This window comes from Lynx canadensis, chromosome B3, assembly GCF_007474595.2.
Source record: "Lynx canadensis isolate LIC74 chromosome B3, mLynCan4.pri.v2, whole genome shotgun sequence".
Taxonomy (NCBI): Eukaryota; Metazoa; Chordata; class Mammalia; order Carnivora; family Felidae; genus Lynx; species Lynx canadensis.
Genome location: NC_044308.2, coordinates 30,338,939 through 30,359,473, shown reverse-complemented (window position 1 = coordinate 30,359,473; position 20,535 = coordinate 30,338,939). Strand labels below are relative to the sequence as shown.

Below are 20,535 nucleotides of genomic sequence, written 5' to 3'. Positions count from 1 at the left end.
GTTGACATATTTCTGCCCCCCACTGAAATCCTAGTTATTTAGGGGCTCCCAAATGGAGCTTAGTTCTCTCACTCAGAAAGTCATCAAGCATCCCCTCAAACCAAATACAGGTCATGTGCCCCAAGTGGCCAGGGGTGATATGGTAGGAAAGACAAGATTGTGCTAAACCGACAGGTTTTTTAGGAACTCTTGGTGATTTAGTGCAACAAAGCCTCCCTTATTCTTTCTTCCTTTATTTACAGTATATCCTTTGTTTCCATTATACATCCAGTGTGGGAAGTGGGGAGGGTGGCAGACTCTGGTCCATAGTCATGTATGGGCCCAGGCTGATAGAAGCTCCACCATCTTGTAGCTGTCCTACCTGGAACACATGGTCTCTTCTAGTCACTGTGGCAAAGAAGAGAAAGTGGTAGAGTCTTAAATGCTTTGGCCCAGCAATGACACACACCACTTTTGTTCCTAGCCCACCGACCAAAACTTCTCATATAGCCTCAACTCACTGCAAGGGGGCGCTGAGAAAGTGTAGGGGACACTATGCTGGGATGGAGGAAATGCACCCAGACGTTAGTGAGCAGTAAAATCCTCTGTACAAGGGATATTGTGGGACCACTAAGAGCAAGGGTTTCAGAAGACCCAAGGCCATGACTTTGGCTCATTCTTTCCACTTGGGGTGGCCGAGGCCAGGGAAACCCAGAGTGTCTGGCAGGGCCTGATGAGAAAAGCTTTGGGATACTGAGCAACCAGAACTCTCATATGTTGCTGGTGAGACTGCAATATGGGGCACAGCCACTTCAGAAAACAGTTTGGCAAAAAAAAAAAAAAAAAAAAAAAAAGAGAGAGAAAGAAAGAGAAAAGAGAAGACAAACCGTTTGGCAGTTTCCTATAAAGTTAAAAATATGTTTATCATATAACCCAGCAATCCTAATGCTAGGGATTTACCCAAGAGAAGTAACAACTTATGTTCACATAAAAACCTGTATGTGAATATTTATAGTGGCTTTATTCATAGTCACCAAAAGCTGGAAACAGCCCAAATGTCCTTCAGCTAGTGAATGGGTAAACAATTGAATACTATTCAGCAATAAAAAAGAATGAAATTTGGAACAACAGAGAAACAACAAAGGTAAATCTCCAATGCATTATATGCTAAATGAATAAAGCCAGGCTCCAAAGGATACATACAGATAAAGCCATTTGTATGCCATTCTGGAAAAGGCAAAACTATAAAGACAGAAAATAGATCAGTGGTTGTTAGGGGCTGGGGTTGGGGAGGAGTTGGCTACAAAAGGACAGCACGTGGAGACTTTTCGGGTGGTAGAATTGTTCTAGACCTTGAATGTGGTAGTGGTAACATGGCTGCATGCAGCTGTCAGAACTCACAGAACTGCACTGGAAAGTGTAGATTTTACTCTAGGTAAATTGTAGCTCAATTAACCTGCCTGGAAAAAAAAAAATGCTCGCTGTGAGGTTGTTGAGACAGGGAAACTGGAGTGACATCAGTCAGAGTAGTGTGACTCGGGTTAGGAGGGCCGCCCTCATACAGAGGTCAGGGAGGGCTTTCTGAGGAGGTGTCTGGAACTGAACCTGGACACTTGGATGAGGAGAAGGAGCCAGGCCTGCGAGGATCAGGAGGAGGTGGGGGCCAGGCAGAGAGAGGCTGGTGCTGTGCCAGGGAGGAGGCGAGGGCAGGAGCTTCCATTCTCTCTGGGCATGATGGCACCACTGGGGGGCATATATAGAGGGTGACCGAAACTCTGATGTGGGTCAGGCAGCCCAGGGAGCAGGGCAGGGTGAGGGGGGCAGGCAGGAAACAGCAGCTTGTGACCACGTGCAGGAGGAGGGCCATGTGATGGAGGGGTGCCCTGACAAGGAGGAGAGGGGTCAGGGAGCCTCCTGCGGGGAGGAGTGGTCAGCCAGCCAGAGACTTGCAGGCTGGGACAGGGGACTGGCACGGAGGGCCCGGGGGTAGGGGGCCTTTGGGACCTTGCTAAGGGTGCTGTGGGTGCTGGTGAGGCAGAGGCCAGACATCCTGGGTTGACTAGCAGAAGCCCATCATAGTTGCACTAACCTTCCTGCTCTCCCATTGCAGTGCATGCTGGGACCGCGACCAATAGGCTGCTGCTCCCCGGGCCCCCAGAGGCTGATCTGTTTGCCTCCCGGCGCCGTCTGACCCAGGTAAGGGGAAAGCAAGGGGACTCATGTCGCCTCACGCCTCTGCTTTGGGTGGGAGGGCTCTGGGAGTGAGGAGCAGGAAGGCCCTCTGTGGATGAGCCCCTCTCAGGGGCAGTGGTGTGGGGCACAGGTGTGGTTTGAAGGCCCTGACAGTAGCAGGGCCTCCTGGGGGACTTGGGGACACTGAGAGGCCCCAGGACATCTAATTCTGCCAGCCTCGGTTTTTCTGACATGGTTGCTGTCTGCGGTTTGTTCTGTGTCGTTTCACTGCACACACTTGCTAAGTACTTTGGCTGTGGTACTTCTGTCTCTGTGGGGCTCCCTTTGCTGTCACTCTGGCGTTTCTCTGCCAGAGTCGCCATGCTAGCCCTGTGTGTGTGCTTCCATGAGTGACAGCTCTTACTCCATGCAGGACCCCTCCAGGGCAGAGGTGTTCCTCCTGGGCACCAGGAACAGCCCAGCTGACTTTTAAGCCACTTGGCATTTCTCTGCTGCTCCTGGGCACCCCAGATGAAGGCTTTCTGCTCAGGGCCAAGTGCCCCAAAGGTGGGATGGGTTTGGGGCTGGGCTTGCCAGAAAACTTTACAGGGTATCCAATTAATTTTGAGCTTGAGACAAACAACAAATCATTTTTTAGCATAAGTATGTCCCCAGATTTTTGCTAAATCTGGCAACCCGAGTGGGCCTGAGGGGGCCCCAGTGCCCCTCTTCTCCTGCGGAGTCCTCCCTGCTGGGTCCACCTTGGCCCCTTCGGATCAGCTGTCTCCAGTGCCTGTGGTGGATGTGTTGGACCCAGGGGTGGCCAAGCCTGAATAGGTCACAATCAGTGGGCATCTCCTGATCCCCCAGGTTCCCATAGGCCAATCTGGGGCAGAGCCCTGGGGGTTCCCGCTGGAGGCTGTTGACTGTGCTCTCAGGATGCCTGTCTTCTCCTCTCTGGCTCTCTGACAGCAGAGTCCAGGCCAAGGAGGCCATGAGGTAGGGCTGGCTGGGCCTCTGTACCCGTGAACAGAGCTGTGAGACGGGCCTGGAGCTGCAAAAAGAACCAAGAATAGAAAATTGTCTCATGTGCTTGGAACCCAGAGTGCATGGGGTGTGGGGCTGGGGGGGGGGGGAACAGGGAAGAGGCAGGGCCAGATAATGGAGGGCTTGGAATGTCCTATTTCTGTATCTTTCAACACTGGGGTGACAGAAGTGTCTTCTTGGCAGTTGGAGTCATTTTTCTGACTACTAATGTAATATATGTTCTCTATATGTTATCTATCTATCTATCTATCTATCTATGTACCATCTATCCATCCATGTACCCACCTATCCATCCATCCATCCATCCATCCATCCATCCATCTACCCATCCATTCACCCATCCATCCACCCACTCACCATCTATGCATGCATGTATCTATCCATCCACCCATCTATTCATCCATGCATCCATCCATCCATCCATCCATCTATGTATCTATCTATGTATCCATCTAACAATCCAGCAGTATGTAGAGCATGCAGTTCGAGGCCTGTCCGTAATCTCTTCCTCCCCACGACTAAACACTGCTAATTAGTTCAATATTTATTCCTCCAAAATTTTTGTCTGTGCACTTATAAACATATTTTAAAAGCAAAAGCATGGGATCATCCTAATTATACTGCTGTGTCATTTGAGTTTTCATCTAACAACATACTGTGTAGGTCATTCCAGAGTTCTTTCAAATCCTTTTATGTCCAGTTGTTTGGCTGGTCTTTAAGCCTTATATCAATTGTTAATCCTGTCGGTGGCCATTTAGATTGTTTCCAGTGTTTGGCTGTTTATATATCTCCTTCAGGGAACCTCCCAGTTCGTACATGGCCATGCACTGGGGTTATGAGTCCTTAAGGAGTGTCTCTGAAAGTGAACTGCCTGGGTCAGAGGGCATGCACATTACAGGAGTTAATCTGTACAGCCAGGTCAACCTCCAGAAGGTTGTGCCGACTTACTATGTGCAAGAGGCTTCATCCCCTCATCCTTGCCAACCATGGGCATTAGCAATACCTTAAATCTCTGCTGATCTGTTAGGTAAAACTGCTTTTATTTTACATTTCTTTGATTGCTGATGAGGTTGAACATGTTCATATGTGTTTGTTGGCCATTTTAATTTCTTCGTTTGTGGATTGCCTGTTCATGTTATGTCCTCAGCTCATTTTTCTATATATCTGTTCATTCATTCAGTAGGTGTTTATTGAGCACCTACTATGTGTTGGGCACTGTTTGCATTGGGGACCTAGCAGTAAACAAAACTGATGAAACAGACCTGCTCCATGGAACTTATAACAGATAAATGAGTGTGTGTGTGTGTGTGTGTGTGTGTGTGGTAGTGTTAAGTGCAAAAGAGGAAAAAATAAAGCAGGGCAGGGGTGGGGAATGTTGGGGAGCCTGGATCTGGTAGTCAGACTTTGCTGGGAGGTGGCACTTCAGGACACGGGCAGGAAGCAAGAGACTGAATCAGGTGGACAGCTTGGGATCCTCAGTGCCAGGCAGGCCTGGTCCGTGCAGGGCTCAGTGAGAAGGCCAGAGTGGCTGGAACATGGGGAGTGAGAGAGAGTGGGAGGTATGGCCAGAGAGGGATCAAGAGCACATGACACAGGGCCACATGGGCCACCCTGAGGACTTGGCTTTTACTCAGGATGAAGAAGGGAGTCATGGAAGGTTCTGAATAGTGACATGACGTGATCTGAATTTCATTTTAACCAGATCCTTCTGGCTGCTGTGAAGGCCAGGGAAGCAGGGAGATCAGTCAATAGGCTGTGGTAGTGATCCAAGGAAGAAACAGTGGGGGCTTAGAGCAGGGGGGCTTGGCAGAGGTGGGGAGAAGTGAAGAGGTTCTTGGTGCGTGTTAATGGTAGAGCCAAGAGGATTTGCTGACACATTGGATGAGGTGGTGTGTGAGACAGAGAGAGCCAGGGATTACTGTCTTAGTCATCTTGGGCTGCCATACCCAAATACCATAGGCTTGGGTGGCTTGAACAACAACATTTACTTCTCACACTTCTGGAGACTTGGAAGTCCAAGATCAAGGTGCTGGCAAACTCAGTTCTTGGTGTGGACCCTCTGTTTGACTTATAGACAGCTTCCATCTGTGTGCTCATAGAACCTCTTCTTTGTGCACCACAGAGAGATAGAGAGCCCTGGTGTACTCTTCCTCTTCTTATAAAGACACTAATCCCATCACCAGGGCTGCACCCTCATGACCTCATCTAATCCTAATTACCTCCCAAAGGCTCCACCTCCAAGTACCATCACATTAGGGGTTTAGGATTCAGCATATGACTTTTGAGAGGCACATTTAGTCCATAGCAATGACTCCAAGCATTTGGGCCCGAGTATCTGGAAGGGCAGCGACAGACTGGACATCAACAGACTGGACAGCGAGGAGGAAGAATGAGTTTGATGTAGGGAAGGAGAAGAGCTCACCTGTGGACAGGACTGGATATGTAATGTGTGGGGCCTGGAGCAAAATGAAAATGGAATGGTGGCCCTTTATTTTAAAAAATGATTAAGAATCGCCAAGTGGTAACAGTAGAGCATTAAACCACACTCAGGGACAATGTGTGACTGCCTAGGTAGCACACCCTGGCTGGAGACATGCGAAGTAGACATTCAAGAAGTGTGGAGTTGACAGTTGGATGTGTGAGGCTGGAGTTCAGGTGACAGTTTGGGGCTGGAGACACAATCTGGGGTTATCAGCATAAAGGTAGTATTTTAAGCCTTGAGATTGGTTGAGAGCATCAAAGGAGTGAATATAAATAGAAAAGAGAAGAAAGACCAAAGACCTGGCCTTGGGGCTTCCTTCAGTTAAAAGTTGGGGAGCTGAGGAGGAACCAAAAAAGGTGAGTCAGAAAGAGCAACCAGTGACGTGGAGGGGAACCAAGCAGGTATGAGGTCCTGGAAGCCAAGGGGTCAAGCATAAGTTTGAGTAAGGTGCAGAGGGAGCATTGATCATGCATTAGCTGTGGGAGATCACAGATGACCTTGGCTTCAGTGATTGGGGGTGGGTGGGCGGTGGTTGTGTGAAATACATTTTATTGACTTGCAAGAGCAAATTGATTTATAAGAGGTTAAGGGATTTAACCTTTTATCTGTAGTATGTTGCAAATGTTTTTTACAGTTTTGTGTGTGTGTGTGTGGGGGGTTGTCATTTAAGTTTATAGAGTTTTTCTTAACCCTGAAATGTTGAAAACTGTCCTGTAGTCAGGGTCTGCCACTCTTTTCCGTTAGAGTTTCTGGCCTTGGCCACTGCAAAGCTTTGAAAATGTTGTCTTATGTTGTTTCTAGTCGTTTATGATATTTGAAAATATTTAAATCCGTAGTTCACCTGGACTGTTTTTAGGTGTGTGATTTGAGGTAGGGATCGAAGTGTTTTTCCCTAAAAGACCAGCCAGTTGGCTTTGACACTTCATCGAGTAAGCTTTCCTCCCTGCTCTGCAGCTCCATTGCCGTCATTCGATTGCACTGATCTTTGTGAGAAAGTCGAGGCTTGGTGATGGATGAGGGTGGAGTGTGCAGGGACAGGAATGCAAGCTGACACAGTCGCCTTCAGTGAGGGAAGAAGTGAAGGGAAGTTAGGGAGGACGGGAGCTGTCCAGTATTGAGGGCCTCCTGTGTGCCCGCACAGTTCTGCGGGGTTGGTATGTATGTCGTATACCCGTTTGCAGACAAGGAAACTGAGGCTCGGCAGGTTTTCATCACACATGTCCAATGGCATCAACTCTTAGGAAGTGGGGCCGAGACTGGGAGGCAGCTTTCTGCTCCCGTGCCTGTGTTCTATCCACCCAGGTGAAGGGAGAGGGGAAGGGGAGTGGTTTCCAGGAAGGTTAGAAGGGCTTCCGGCCCAAAATATACCACCCCGCCCAACTCTGCTTCCCTGCCTGCTATTTGCCTAGGTCTTGAAGGTTTTCCCATTTTGAAGAGGAACCTGTTAAAACCAGAATACTCCTGGCAGGGAATCACACTTTAAGTTTACAGCTCACATCTTAATTATCAGTTAACACCTCTGCAGGGATTAGCTGACAGCCAGCTGAGGACACTGAATGGGGGCCGGTGTGATGTGTATCTGGGCTGGGAAAGGCCAGGAAGGGGGAGGGGTGATGGGGGGGGAGGCCAGTACCCAGCAATTCACAGCTTTCTTCTGGGCCCTGGGCAAGAGAGGGAGGTGGAGCTGGATCCATGTGGGAGGGGAGGGGGGTAGGGGAGTGGCAGCTACTGTGTGGAAACCCGGGACTGGGGCTGACATCTATTAGATACTTGCTGGGTCCTGGTATCAGAGGAGGCTTGTCACATTCTCAGTCTTGGTCTTGAGAAGGTCAGGAAATCAGACACCCATTAGCTACCTTGGGCACCAGCTGCCAGCAGTCACTCAGAGCTGGAACTTGTCTGTGACACCCGTAGACCAGATCTGTCACCAAGCCTTGAGGAGTAGTAATAGGAGAGAGGCTGAGGTGTCTAGAACCTCTTCTAGGTTTTTGAGGGCCAGTCTACCCTGCCAGGGTCAGGGCTTGGTGTGTGACCAGGGTCAGTGCTCAGTGTGTGAGCAGCATTGGGGCTCCATGTGAGACCAGGGTCAGGACTCAGTATGTGACCAGGATTAGGGCTTGGTGTGAGCAGGGTCAGGACTTAGTGCGAGGCCCCAGATAGGTACCCGACAGCCTCCCAGCCCACTGGTGCATGAGGGCAGGAGGTAAAGAAAGATGTGACTGTGTAAAGCTGGCCTTTCTCTCCCATAAGGGCCTCCTTCCCCTCCTTTAACCTCACTCTGCGCATGGGCAGTGATCTGTGTCTTTGGGGGATATCATGTATCTGAAGGTGACTGGCCACCCGACCACTTTAATCACCGTGTGGACTCTGACAGCCTTCTTGGAATCCTACATCTCCCCTCTTCCTCTCTGTCTTTTCCCTCCCCTCCTCTCCTCTGTAAGCCTCCCCCTGACCTTACACCAGTTGCTGGCACTCAGACCCTGAGACTCCCAGACACCCTTCCAGCGGGAAGCCGACCCAGGTCCCAGGTAACCTGCGTCAGGCACACACCGAGCTCTTCCCTCATTCTCTCCTGTACCCGGGGCTGCTGCAAGGGCTCAGCTGGGCAGGGAGCCCCTTGGGAGGGGTGCAAATAGTGATGAAGGAAGACTTCCAGGAGGGGAGGAGCTGAGCTCAGTATCTGTGAGCAGGTTCGAGAGCACCTCCAGGTAGGGCACCTGCTGGGGTCTCTGCGGGTGCTGGGCTGGGGCCTGTCGTGAATTGGGGGGTGGCTGAGAGGTGTGAGGGGTCAGATGGAGGAGGCCTCCATGGCCACTTGAAGACTTCAGAATTTATTCCCAAGGCCAGGAGTTTCCCCTCTTTTATTCTTTAGCACTTCGAAGAAGTGGGGGAAGCTTGGAGCGGAAAATAGACTCAGTCGTTCATTCCGCAAATGTTTACTGGGCACCTGGTCTTCTGGAGACACAGCTGTGAACCAAGTAGAAAACAGTTCCCTGCCTCAGGGAGCTGATGGCTCCAGGGTGGCTGCAGACGAAGGAGGGATGAAGGGCCTTACTCTATTGGCCCCTCCCCACCGCATCCCCGCAAACACATGGGATCTCAGGGCTGGTTCTGGAAACTGCTGTCCTTAAGGGACCTGAAGGAGATGCTGCCAGGGAGGATTCCTTTCTGCTGATGGAAGGTTCTGGGAGTCAGGATGGCAGAGTAAAAGAAGGTGAGCAGGAGAGGAAGAGAGAGAAGGACCTTTCAGGAGAAGAAACCCCTCTCCCTGTGGCTCACCCACCAGGGCAGAGAAAGGGGACGAGGCCCTTCCAGGTATGGTGGCCAGTTGTCCTGTTTTGCCCAGGACTGTCCCACTTTAGCATATATGTCAGTCCCAGGATGGCTGGTCACCCCCCCGGTGCCACTCTGCACCTGAAGCTCGGCCTCTGCCCATGGCCAACCCTGAGCGTCCAGTCACGTCGTGCTGGGCCTCTAAGAAACTGGGTGTCTAGGTCATGGTGCGGGCTGTGCCTAGGGATTATGGGAAGCAATTGTGGGCTGGCTGGGGGTGCTGACGAAGGAGTGAGGGAAGGGGCCTCACTGCTGTGGCTGAGCTGCTTTCAGGGCCCCAGTGGAGACTGGGGACAGATCCAGCAAGTGGACTCAATTCTGAGGCTTGGGGAACCTGGGGGGCTGTGAGGTGGGAAGCAGCAACAGAACTGCCTGCACGGTTGTGCCCACTCGGGGCTGGCCACCTGCTGCCCTGTGGAGGCCTGGCTCCTCTGCCCATTTCTGCCTCCAGCTTGTTGTATGACTTTAGGACGTCAACTGACACTGGGCCTTAGTGGCCTTGCCTGAGACCCAGCTGTGACTCTGGGCCAGAGCCACCTGAGGGAGGTTTTGCAAAGCACAAGATGTGTGCTGCTTTGGCCACTGTTGTGGATCAGTGCCTGCTCTTGGGTGCCCGCTCTGGGGACCACAGAGGGGCCTCAGGTAGGGCCAACTCTCTATTCTTGTGGGAGAGACAGATGTGTAAACTAGGGGACAGAAATTGGAGGCCCCAACCAGGGATGTGGCTTGTGGATTTGTTTTGTTCCATTTCAAACAATTTTGTTTTTTAAAATTGAGATACAGTTCACATACCATAAAACTCACCATTTTATTTTATTATTTTATTTTATTTTATTTTTATAACTTGTTTTATTTTTTATTTTTTTAAATTTACATCCAAATTAGTTAGCAAATAGCGAAACAATGATTTCAGGAGTAGATTCCTTAGTGCCCCTTACTCATTTAGCCCATCCCCCCCCCACCACCCCTCCAGCAACCCTCAGTTTGTTCTCCATATTTATGAATCTCTTTTGTTTTGTCCCCCTCCCTGTTTTTATATTATTTTTGTTTCCCTTCCCTTATGTTCATCTGTTTTGTCTCTTAAAGTCCTCATATGAGTGAAGTCATAGGATTTTTGTCTTTCTCTGACTGACTAATTTCACTTAGCATAACAGGGTCCAGTTCCATCCACGTAGTTGCAAATGGCAAGATTTCATTCTTTTTGATTGCCGAGTAATACTCCATTGTGTATATATACACCACATCTTCTTTGTCCATTCATCCATCAATGAACATTTGGGCTCTTTCCATACGTTGGCTATTGTCAATAATGCTGCTATAAACATGGGGGTGCGTGTGTCCCTTCGAAACAGCACACCTGTATCCCTTGGATAAATGCCTAGTAGTGCAATTTCTGGGTCGTAGGGTAGTTCTATTTTTAGTTTTTTGAGGAACCTCCATACTGTTTTCCAGGGTGTCTGCACCAGTTTGCATTCCCCAAAACTCACCATTTTAAAGTGTACAATTCAGTCTTCTTCAGTGTATTCACAAGAGTGACAAAAGTCATTGCCCTTGTTTCAGAGCACTTCCATTACCCTAAAAGAAAACCCTGTACCCATTAGTGGTTACTCCTCCTCTCTCTATGCCTAAAGCCCTGGCGACCACTAATCTACTTTCCTCTCTTTGGATTTGCCTAGTCTGGACATTTCAAATAAAATGGAATCATACACCAGGTAGCCTGTCAGGTCTGGCTTCTTTCACTAAAGATAATGTTTTCAAAGTTCTTCCATGTTATAACACATATCAGTATTCCTTTTTGTGGCCCAGTAATATTCCATTTTATGGATATACCACATTTTGTTTATGCATTCATTCATGGACATTGGGATCATTTCCTCTTTTTGGCAGTTATGAATAATGCCGCTGTGAACATTTGTGTAACTGTCTTTGTGGGGACATGTTTTCTGTTCTCTTGTGTCTACCCCGGGAGGTGGATCGCTGGGCCATGACGTCACTTGGCGTTGCTGCCTCCATCAGGGCATGTGCTCTCCATTTTTCTCAGGTCCTGCCATTCCCGGTAGCATTACGGTGCCCATTCACGCTCTGTCACCTCCTCTCTGGCCCCTGTGGGCATCTGCGTTTTGAGCCCTTGATTACAGAACAGTGATGGAGGGAAATACAGGGGATATGGGGGCTGTAGGAGCCAGAGAAGGCTTCTGACCTGGAGAGGGGTCCTGGAGGGCTTCCAGGAGGAGATACCACCTGAGGTTACCTAGGCCCAGTGGACATCTTTCTTCTAGGGCAAAAAGGGTAAGGGAGAGTCCTCCTACAGGTAGGTGTGAAGCTCCCCCTCTATCCCCACCCTGGTGGGCAAACGCTGGGAGACGAGGGGGGCTCCAGGGATCAGCCAAGATACCCTCTCTCCCTTCTCTCCATCTTCTGTCTTGCTCTTCTCTGCCATTTGTTCAGGAAACTGCCAGAAGTTGAGAGAAGAGGAAGATAAGGGAGTGAGAAAAGCCAGCCGCCCCTGCAGAGAGGTCCTGAGTAGGGCGGGCAAGAGGATGGGAGGCTTTGGCACTTCCTTAGGTGGGGACAGAGTCTGAAGACCTAGGGCAGAGGTGACCCTGGGCCAGGACACCTCGTGTCCCAAAATGCCATCTGTTTGTCCCTCCCTCAGAGGCAGGTGAGAGGTGGGATGGGCCCCGCTGGGCCAGACCAGGCGTACGGCAGAGGCAGAGCGAGGGACCCAGACCTGGAGCTGCACGCACGTCCTCCCAGGTTTCTGCTCTGCTACCTAATGGGTAATTATACCCTGACATGCACGGAGGCGAAGAAGGGATTTTCTGTGAAGCAAAATCTCCCGTGAAATATTCAGGCCACGCTGGGCTGCACTTCCCAGCCGCCTAATCGCTGCTGCTTGGCTTGGCCACAGCGTGAGAGGCCACGTGTGCCTGGAAGGCCACATGGGGCTTTTGATTTCCTTCTCGACAAGGAGAGGTTTCCACAGGCTAGGAAGAGCGTTGGCTCTGGGCCTGAGACCCTGCATGTGTACACGTGTGTATACCTGTGTGTGCTTCCTGTTTCTGGCCTGTGCACATTGATTTATGAACTTGGCCACACGTGTGTGTTCTGAGTGTGCGCGCTTATATGCGCCAGCGACTGACAATACTCTGGCATATACAGGGCAGTTCACACAGCTGCCTGGGTTGCCCCTGAAGGTGCTTCTCCACGATGCCGTGTTCCTCTGATTCTCGGGACGATACCTGCGTACGACACCCTCTTGGTGGGGGAAGGGCTGCCCTGTGTGTGAGTGCTGCCTGTGACTGGCATGGTACTCAGGGTTTTGGGTGTGGGTTGAAAGCCGCGAAGTCCTCACAGGCTCAGGGGTGAGGGACACCAGACGGCAGCTGGCCTGCTGTGTGTACATTGGAGTCAGGCTTTGCCTCTCTTCTGACTTTAGTGTTTGGTTTCTACCAAGTTTTGAGTGCTGGATGTGGGGCTGGGAGGGTGGGAAGGATAAGTGCTTCTGAGAGTTCATTGAGCTGGGACCTGTCTGTCCCTTTGTCAGCGCCCCCCAGCCCCTCAGCTACCCCACCTGTCTCCTCCAGCCAATAAAAGTCTTGCATTTGCAGTTCACTCTCTCCTCCACGTTGCACGAGGTAGGCAGGACTGGAATTATCATACCCATTTGGCAGAGGAGGAAACTGAGGTCCAGAGAGGCAAAGAGGCATGCTTGAAGTCACTTGGCGAGCCAGGGCTTTGAGCGGGAGGACTAGCCCCTCCTCCCTGCACATGGACCCTTTGCCCTCAGCCCCAGCCCTGGGCCGTTGGTGGGGGGGAACAGAAGAAACAGGCCCCACTTTCATGAATGAATCTAGCTGGAGGGTGCTCCCTTCTCCACAGGGAGAGATGGCCCCAGGGCTCTGTTCATCTCTAAATCAACAGGTGGGGACAGGGAGGTAATAATATTGATGTCCATCGTTGATATTTCCTTATTGTGGTTGGAGTTAGCAATTCCTCCACGGCTGAGGCCCGATCTGGCAGACAAGTGGAGGAGCTCTGGCTTAGTAATGTCAACCTGGTAATGTCACACTGACAAGGCTGATGGGGGACTGGCCTTTAGTAGGGAGAAGGAGAAGCAGGGGGCTGAGCAGAAGGTCGGCAGCTGTCCCCTTCTCCCCCCCTGGGAGCTTGCTGTCCTTGAGCACAGCCCTCGAGAGCACCCTTCACCCCGTTCATCCCCCTGGGAGCTCACTTCCCAGGTTGTCTCCTTCGCTCCATGGCCCCTCACCCCTCCCTGTTCTGCTAGGATGGCTTCCTTTAAAGAGTGGCCTCCGCACCCCTGGGGAAAGCCCACAGGCATCAGCCACAACCCAGGAAGGCTCTGTGCAAGCCCTCCCGGGTGGCCAGAGGCAGGAGAGCAGCTCCTCAGCCCTCTGCCCTCCTCCATCTGGGAGAACCTCCCAGCTCTGCCACATTCAGCTCTGCATATCTCCCCAGGTGCCAGTCTCCACAGCAAGGCAAGCATAGCCCCTTCCTGCAGGCCACTGCACATGCCCCCTCATCCGTGCGCTGTTTCAGACAGAAGGGCTAAGATGAGCACTCAGATCCCTGGGAGATTCCTTGCCCACTGCTTCAGGCTTCCCTCCCCCCTCCAGGGAGTTCTCCCCTCAGTGTCCCTCCACCCAGATCTCTTTAGATCCTTTGGTTCTTAAGCAGAGGAAGCCAAGCCTGCCATTATCGAGGGAGAAGTTACTCAGTCCTTGACATCTCTCAGCTCCCTTGCTGCCAACCTGCCTGTTTGCTGCACGCCTAGTGTAGGGCTGCTCTGAACTAATGATAAAATAAGCAATAGTGGCCACTCTTGCTTCTTGAGTGTTTATTCTATGGTAGGTTCTGTTAAAAGCCTCTTACAAGAGGGGTGCCTGGGCGGCTCAGTCGGTTAAGCATCTGACTTTGGCTCAGGTCGTGATCTCAGCAGTTTGTGAGTTTGAACCCCACGTCAGGCTTTCTGCTGTCAGCATGGAACCTGCTTCGGATCTTCTGTCTCCTTCTCTCTCTGCTCCTCCCCTGCTCATGCTCTCTCTCTCTCTCTTTCAGTAAATAAACATAAAAAACACCTTACAAGAATTTGATCCTCATAACAACCCTCTGGGTTAATAAGTACACTTCTTATCCCCATTTTACAGATGAAGAAAACTGAGATTCAAGGAAACTGAGCCTGCCCAAGCCCTTCTGCTGAGCCACCCCTCCTCTGCCTCTTCTGTCCATCAAGTCATTTCCTCCAATTGTATCTCTCTTCCATGAGAGTCCCAGAGCAGGCAGGGGCCATCATCATGTCTTCCTTGCCCCCCCAGTCCCCAGCCCAGTACCGGCCCCACAGCAGGTGGCATAATTGGCAAGTGGTTCCCCTTCCTTGGCTCCCTGGAGTGTGCGTGCTGCCCTGGGAGCATTGTGTGCTCTCTGAGGACGGGGGTCTCACACATTGACTGCCCAGCCGGTGGTATTTGCTGAATGAGGGCCCAGTGTCTGACTGCAAGGCTCCCTGAGGCAGAGAGGCAGCCCCGCCTGCTAAGCTGCCCACCCTCGAAAGAGACGTTCAAAGCTGTGTCTCAGCTCATTCCGGGACTTGGCAAGTATGTCCCTGTGTTCACATCATTTATTCATTTGTTCAACAAGCACTTGTTGGCTACTGCGTGCCCGGTGCTGCATCCTGTGGAGGGTCTTAAGCACGCTGAGATGATCTGGTCCTGGCCCTGCCCTGGGGGTTCACGGCCTTCTTAGAACTAAAGCAAAACCTCACCTGACCAGTGCAGGATAAAGCTTGCCCAGTGGAGGCAGTAGCAGAGCATCGTGTGGGGATGGGCAAGATGGGTGAGGAAGGTGGCACGGAGAAGGAGCTATTTCAGGCTGGTAGAGAGGAAAGGGCACCGCAGGCAAAGGGGACAGCCTATGCAAAGGTCGGCCTCAGGAAGAGGCAAGTTCAATTACAAAATACCCAGGTGGGTGGGCCTGCTCATAGAGAGAGGATGGGGGTGGCTGTGGTAGGCATTGGAAATATAGGTGCACCCCCACCTCCTGCAGATGCTTGGGACCCCTGGAGGGGCCTGTGAGGACAATCCCTAATGTTGAGGGCTTGTTGTGGAGGAGCTGAGTGCTTCTCCTTTTGTGCCCAATGTAGGGTGATGTGTGATAGACCAGTGTCTGTGGGTGGGTGGTGTTGCCCAGCATGGTGACTGAGCCAGCCAGGGAGAGGGTGAGGACCAAGGGCGCCCTGACCACATATGCTGGCAGGCTGCCTTGGGCTCAGGAACCAGATACACCTGGACCGTGACGGCATTCACCTGTGCCACACATCCCAGTGATCAGAGCTCCCAGCCCTCCAAGCAACCCCCTCAACAGGGTCAGCCTTGGTGGGAGGAGGGAGACTGAGGCCCCACGACGCCAGAACCCCACACAGGGTCACGCATAAGCAGTGGGTGAGATAGGGTACCTCCTGTCCTTCAGTGGGATATTGGGGTCCTCGGCAGGCACAAGACCCTCAGCTCTCAGGGTCCATGGCAGAGCCAGGGTGCTACCGTGCCTGGTGCAGAGAAGGCCTGGCTGGCGAGGAGGTGGTGCAGGGCCCACTGAGGGTAGCAGGCAGGCAAGGAGCTGGGAATGCTGGCAGAGAAGGAGGCTTCCCTCTGGAGACTTATCGCTAGAAGCTTCTCCAGGATTTGACTTGAGCACCCAGTGGCCAGTCTCAGGGGAAAATTTCTCTCACATGCCTCCTGGGCCCAGAGTAGACTGGGAGGGAACCAAGCACTGCCTAGCCCGGGTTTACATGTGCACAGGCATGAACACACATGTATCCACCTGTGTGTAGAGCTCACACTTACGGGTGTACAGGCATGCTTCTGTTTGTACATGCAGGTCTCTGTGTGTATGTCATGAGTGTGTCCTTGTATATACATATATAGCTGTGTGTCTACATGTCTGAAGGAGGGTGTCCCAGGGAGTACAATCCTGCATCTGTACGGTGCACGAGAGCCTCTGGCCAAAGTCTGCAGCCCCACGGGACACACCCTTTTCTTCCCACTGGGGCTGGAAAGCTCCCAAACTCACTGTTTCCAGGCCTGGGCCCACCTGTGCCCTGCCTCTTACTCATAATGCCTGCCCCTGAGTCCTGACGTCTGGCCTCCTGGCGACAGGCACTGTGGGTGGAGGTGAGCATCAAGGGGACAGCTCAGGCTGAGAGGGGCTATCCATCCTCTTTTTCGTGTCCCCCACCAAGCCCTAAGTACCTGCCATGGGATCCTGACAGGTAGGTTCCCCACCTCCACCACTTGCATAGCCCCCTAGATGGGGGGCTCACTGCCTCCCAGAGCAGGACCAGAGGAACCTATGGGATATAACCCAGAAAGGAGAGGTCAGGAGGGCCAGAGGGTGGGGTCATGGCTCAGCCCTGACTACTAAGGGCCTGGGGCTCTCCTCCAACAGCCAGGCCTGGGGCTGCAGCTCCTGGCGGCAAGGTCAGGCCCCAGGATTCAGGGCCTTTCACCTTGTTGTCAAGAGCGAATTCCAGCTATTAGTGACAGAAGCAAGGGATTTGGGGAGGATTTCTCTCTCATTTCCCAGAGCTTTCAGCAAGCCTCCTCCCTTCCCACCCTTCAGCCTGCCAGAGCTGAGAATACACACACACACACACACACACACACACACACACGCACACACACTCAGTGTTCTTGTGTGGCTGAGAGAGGGAGAGAAATCTGGGTCAGTCTCCCAGGGAAGGCTCCATGGCATCTCCCCACCTTCCCCAGCAAATGCTCAGGGTTGCAAACTTGGGCTGTGATCTGACGGCCAAGGCCTGCCCCAGTCCTGCCCCAGCTTGCCAGAGATGCCCTGCAGAAGGACCCCAGGCCTGCCCCTCCTGGGCCCTCCCTGGGCTTTCCCGTCCTGGCAACCTTGCACTCCAGCCTCAGTGTCTTCCTCCTCCAGATACCAGGACTCACAGGGCATTTTTGCCATATGCTCCACTGATTGTATGGAGGGTGACAGAGGCTTTCTACTGGACCTACTGGACCCTCAGCCCCTGAGGTTTGGGGGATGGGGGCAAGGACTGGTCTTAAGAAGCCTCTGATAGCAACACTATGCACAGAATGCCTGAGCTGGAGGGGAGACCCCCAATGGTGGAATTGCAAGCAGATGGCAAGGGCCTGGGTCTGGGTAGGATGCCTCAGGGAAGCAGTTTCTGAGAGAAGGTGGACTGAGAAACAGCTAAAGATATCACTGCCATTTCAGGATGGAGCTTGGAGTGGAGACTAAGTGAGAGCCCGAGGGGTTAAGTCAGTGCCTGAGACAGGCCTGAGGTCCAGAGTGGGCCCCACCGCACCCAGTGACTTCAGAGAGACATTCACCTGACTGGATGGTGGAGAGAGGTGGTGGAGTGTCCCCTTTCTCTGGGAAAACTGGATCATGGGGAATTGCCATGCTTTAAGTCACCCAGGGACACAGGCAGCCCCCCCACCCCCACCCCTGGGAGACACCGAAGCTACTTCCTTCTTCCTGCCCCTGGTTCTCAGGTGACCTAGCAGATCTCTCCATCCTTCTACAGGGTGACTGTGGGGTCCTCAGTGCCTGCCTGTGAATGTCTGTTGAGTGAAGGGATAGAGAATTGATTTGATTTAAGCTAAATACAAGGAAGGACTTCTTGATGCCCTGGGGCAGCCTGGGTCTCCAGCTTGATGCTAAATGGAGGTGAGACAGATCCTCAGAAGGGCTGACGGGTGGAGGGAGAGGACCCCAGGCCTCCCAGCTTCCTCCGGAGGCCAATTCCTGCCAGTGTGTCCCAGAACCCCCAGATCCAGCGCATCCCAGCTGAGATGCCCATTTTATTTTCAAGTATAGGAGGTGTGCACCCTTGTGAGGGTTGGCTGTTGAATTGTTGGAGTCACTTGCATGTGTGTATATGCCTGTGATAGGTGAGGGCACACATGCACAGCATGGCTCAGGAGTCACTTCATGGACTTAAGAACTCTTTTAGAGTATGGAACCAGAGACCATTCAGCTTTAGAAGGGGCTAAAGGGATTGCTTTTTAGGCCATGGAGAGGGCAGCTCACTTCCCCTTCCTCACCAGCCACTTGTGGAGTGGCACCTGGACTCCCAGGCCAAGGCGTTCAAGGAAACGCTGGAAAGGGGAGCTAGTCCCTGACCTTGAGGCCTGGAAGTGAGGAGCTGAGGGTCAGGGGAGGCCTGGAGGAGAGGGTGGAGAGTGTTGGAGTTTGAGAGGCAGAGCGGACGGCAGGGTCATGGCCTCCTCAGATGGGGCACCAGGGCAGACCTGGGTCTCCCGCCTCAAACTGGGGTCCCTGTGGCACTAGCTAGGCTCCTGGACAGTCTGCCCACCCCCTTGAGAACCTGTGGAAAGGAGTTTCCCTGCTCCCTTGCCCCAACCAGGCCAGGCTGCAGCCCTGTGCCCAGGGGTCCCAGCCCAGCCCAGCTCCTCCCAGGGGCATCTGAGCTGCCAGCATGGCATCCCTCTGCTAACCTGACTGACCCAGTCCATGTGTGGAGACCCCGGACCAGGGGCACACACACATTCACATACGCGCGTCCTCCCTGATCAATAGGGTTAAGAAACTGGAAAAGGTATAATTCAAACTGTCAGCCTGGTTCTTATTATTGTGCTTGAGGTGACTCCCGCCTCAGCCCTCACCTCCTCTTGGCTCCATTTGGAGGGCCATGCAGGGTCCCGGACTGGAAAGAGAGTAGGGCAGGATGTGGTGTGGGCAGTGTCCCTGGCAGGAATGGCCCATGAAGATTAGGGCAGAATCTGAGATCATCTCTCCCCAACATTGGCCCTTGGTTCAGCTAAGCTGGTTCAGCTAAGCTATTGTGCAGACAGGGAAGCCGAGGCCCAGTGAATGTATAGGCCCTCTACCTCTTTGTGTCCCAGCTTGTTCAGCCCCTCTAGGAAGGGCAGAAGGGAAGAGAACAGAGGTGGGGAGGTCAGGAAAGTGGGATGCAAGCTCTAGGGCATGTGACCCAACTGTTTACCCAGCAAACGTTATCTAAGCCATTGGCCAGAGAAGGGCTTGTGTCAGCCCTGCCCTCAGCAATGGTGGCCTAGCTGAGAATGGACAGTGACTTGCACTGTGTCTCATTTGGATCCTCACATGGCCTGGCAAGATAGGTGCTATTATCCCCATTTCATAGATACGCAAACTGAGGCCCAAAGGGAGGCCTTCCCAGGAATGTGGATAGGTAGGGAGAGTGCCTGCCCAAAGGGGACACAGACCTGCTCCTGGTGAGGGGATCTCCCACAACTGAACGCTCTCAGCAAGGCTTTGCTCACTGCCTTAAGGCAGAGCTGAGACCAGCCCCTGTGAGAGAGCTAGTCACTTGTCTTTCGGACTTCAGACTTCCTGGTTTGTTCCCTGCGCTAGCCAAGAATGTCTTCTGTAAGTCTGACCACAGTCCCTCATGCTTTTTGACCCTGTCACTCTTGTGGGATCTTGTCAGTCCAAAGGCCCCACTGGCCTCTCCTCTGTTCCTCTCTCTTCTTGGTTCTGGGGAGGTCTGGGGGTTTGGGCACTGGGCCCTACAGCCCAGCCTCCCCACCAGGCCTGTTTGCGAGTGCCCACCTGTGCCCAGCATAGCCGTTCTCATCATAGCCCCTGCCCGTCTCATTTCTACTAAGCTTATTTGCCACCTGAAGGGCTTCCTTTTCCACTCTGTTTGCCCATAATCACCCCCTAAATCCGTCACTGTCTCCCCAGTCTCTCCCTGCACTGCCCAGCACAGTCGTGAACAGGCAGCCAGGCTCAGGTACAGCTCAGGGTCCTTCCTTCCTCCCTCCTACCTGTCCTGGGAAGGGGTGGGTGTTGCATCCCTGTCTCTGTGGATTTCCCTGCTCCGAAACCAGACATGTGGTTTGGTTGAGAACCAGGGGCAGGCTCTCAAGCCCCTGAAAGCTTTTCCCTCCTGTCTCTCCACCTTATCCACCTGGACTGGGAAGACCTAGGTTCACCCTGAAATCTGATGCTCAGAGGCCCAGATCTTGCTTCTTATGCACCCCCACATACACACACACACCCACATCCCAAGGGAAGCTGACCTTTGGTTAGGGTGAGCAGGGAAGCAAGGTGGCTTTTTAATTTTTTTAAATGTTTATTTATTTTTGAGAGAGGGACACACACAGAGCACAGATGGCCGAGGGGCAGAGAGAGAGAGGAGACACAGAATCCAAAGCAGGCTCCAGGCTCTGAGCCGTCAGCACCAAGCCCAAACCAGAACTCGAACCCACGAACCACAAGATCATGACCTGAGCCGAAGTTGGATGCTTAACCGACTGAAGCACCCAGGTGCCCCATCAAGGTGGCTTTTTAAACTAATTCATACTAACGTGGGAGTGACTGATAGCAATTTATCCTACCTATGGTATTTGGATTTGAACAGAGGAGCATTACAGCAGTAATGTTGATAACAAAAATAACCACTAACACTCAGTTTTTACTCTGTGTCAGGCACTGTTGTTAACACTGTACAGGTATTAAGT

General features: G+C 52.4%; 1 protein-coding gene across 1 annotated transcript in view; it reads left to right on the top strand.

Annotated features, from left to right (window-relative positions):
• LINGO1 (leucine rich repeat and Ig domain containing 1) overlaps window positions 1-20,535 on the top strand; it is a 75,276-nt gene that overhangs the window by 10,067 nt on the left and 44,674 nt on the right. Inside the window, exon 2 of the mRNA XM_030317643.1 lies at window positions 2,090-2,175. The gene's annotated coding sequence lies outside the window, so the exon portion shown is untranslated. The remainder of the gene's footprint in view (window positions 1-2,089; window positions 2,176-20,535) is intronic.